Genomic DNA, 2,500 nt, shown 5'->3' with positions numbered 1-2,500 from the left:
AAACAAACTATTTATATGCAACTCTTCATCGTACAGGTTCTGACGGCATCACACACTTCACAGCAGCTGATTTTGACCACGTTAAAGATTTATTTTTCATGAGCATCTTTCCCTTTCTCTGTGTTTGCTGTCTGTTCTGTTAGTTCTGAAGCGTTTGATCTGGTTTATAAAGCAGAATCAGATTAACACGGCTTCAGATCAGACTCAATCACACACCCTCGCCTGTCACTCAACCTGACTGTGTGTGTGTGTGTGTGTGTGTGTGTATATATGTGTGTGTGTGTGTGTGTGTGTGTCTGTGTGTGTCTGAGAGTGTATGTGTGTGTGTGTGTGTATATATGTGTGTGTGTGTGTATATGTGTGTGTGTGTGTGTGTCTGTGTGTGTGTATATATGTGTGTGTGTGTGTGTGTGTGTGTGTTTGTGTGTGTGTGTTTTTTTTTTTATATATGTGTGTGTGTGTGTGTGTGTGTGTGTGTGTGTGTCTGTGTGTGTATATATGCGTGTGTATGTGTATATATGTGTATGTGTGTGTATATATGTGTGTGTGTGTGTGTGTGTCTGTGTGTGTGTGTGTGTGTGTGTGTGTGTGTGTGTCTGTGTGTGTATATATGTGTGTGTGTGTTTTTGTGTGTGTGTGTGTGTGTGTGTTATTCTGAGAGTGTATGTAAATGTTTCAAATGCCATTTGTGTGTTTGTGTGTTTTTGTGTGTGTTTGTTTGTTTGTGTTTTCACGGATATGTGTTTTTGTTTATGTTTTTGTGTGTGTGTGTGTGTCTGTGTATATGTGTGTGTGTGTGTGGTGTGTGTGTGTGTATATATGTGTGTGTGTGTGTGTGTGTGTGTATATATGTGTGTGTGTGTGTGTGTGTGTCTGTGTGTATATATATGTGTATGTGTGTGTCTGAGAGTGTATGTGTGTGTGTGTGTGTGTGTGTGTGTGTGAGGCGTGTATGAATTCACGACACACACTCATGTTCTCACTCTCTCTCGTGCGTGTCAGCACACGTCAAGCATGAAATCAGCTCCGGAGCTTCAGTTACATCCCATAATAGCAGCTTAGTGGATATCAACTCATTCAAGAGTCTTTGAGGGTTTGGCTTCATCTGTCGTCGGATTAATGTATAAAAATACATTAAATAAATAACAAAATCAAATTAAAATCAAATATTTCATATAACATTTTGGATAAATGGTGTGTCTATATAATAAATAAATAAATAGATAAATAAAATAATTCTAATTGTATTATATTAACTTAATTATTTAGTTGTATTTTTTGGTTTTTGCCCCCTTCCTGTTTTTTTTTTTTATTTTATTTTTTTGCATATTTGTCACACTTAAGAGATTCAGATCATCAAACTAATATTAATATTACACAAATATAATGCAAGTAAATACTTAATGCAATTTTTAAATGATGATTTCATTTATTAAGGGACAAAAGCCTGGCCCTGTGTGAAAAATTAATTGCCCTCTCCTGTTAAATCATGAAAGAACTGTAATTAACCACATTATGAGTTAAATTTCTCTAGCCAAACCCAGACCTGATTACTGCCAGACCTGCTGAATCAAGATATCACTTAAACAGAAGCTGTCTGACAAAGTGAAGCATGCTTAAAGAGCAGCACATCATGCCTCGATCTAAAGAAATTCAAGAACAGATGAGAAACAAAAAAGTTGACATGTATCTGTCTGGAAAGGGATATAAAGCCATTTCTAAAGCTTTGGGACTCCAGCGAACCACGGTCAGAGACATTATCCACAAATGAAGAAAACTCGGAACAGTGTGAACCTTCCAGGAGTGACCGGTCTACCAAAATTACTCCAAGAGCACAATGACGACTCGTCCAGGAGCTCATAGAAGAACCCAGAACAACATCTAAAGACCTGCAGGCCTCACTCGCCTCAATTAAGATCAGTGTTCATGATTCAACAATAAGAAAGAGACTGGGCAGAAACAGCATGCATGGGAGAGTTCCACGGGTGTGTCTGGATGACTTGCTGTAATTAATGGAAGCATGAATTCTGCGCTCCATCAGAAAATCCTGAAGGAGAATGTCCAGCCGTCCGTTTGTGCTCAAACACCTCGAGCTCAAACACACTTGGGTTCTGCAGCAGAACAATGATCTGTGGCATGACCTTAAACAGTCCTTTCACGCTCGAAAACCCTCCAGTGTGGCTGAATTAAAACAATTCTGTAAAGAAGAGTGGACCAGAATCCCTCCACAGCGATGAGAAAGACTCATTGGCAGTTATCACAAACGCTTGATCGCTGCAAAATTAGATTTAGGGGGGCAATTACTTTTTCACACCGCAGTTTTGGACAGCTTTTTTCCCTTAAGAAATGAAATCATAATTTCCAAAAAAAAATATAATAAAAAAAAAATAAAAAAATAAAAAATATATATATATATAGTGCCATGAAAAGGAAAAAAAATAGTGAAAAAAAAATCGTTTTATAGAAGTCGTTAAATATTTTTTTTTTTGTATAGAGCTGT

General features: G+C 37.4%; 1 protein-coding gene across 7 annotated transcripts in view; it reads right to left on the bottom strand.

The window, feature by feature from the left end:
• LOC109089287 (transcription factor ETV6-like) overlaps nucleotides 1-2,500 on the bottom strand; it is a 23,706-nt gene that overhangs the window by 9,785 nt on the left and 11,421 nt on the right. The window lies entirely within an intron of this gene.

The sequence above is a fragment of the Cyprinus carpio genome, chromosome B4 (assembly GCF_018340385.1).
Source record: "Cyprinus carpio isolate SPL01 chromosome B4, ASM1834038v1, whole genome shotgun sequence".
NCBI lineage: Eukaryota > Metazoa > Chordata > Actinopteri > Cypriniformes > Cyprinidae > Cyprinus > Cyprinus carpio.
This window is presented reverse-complemented; position numbering and strand designations above follow the sequence as displayed.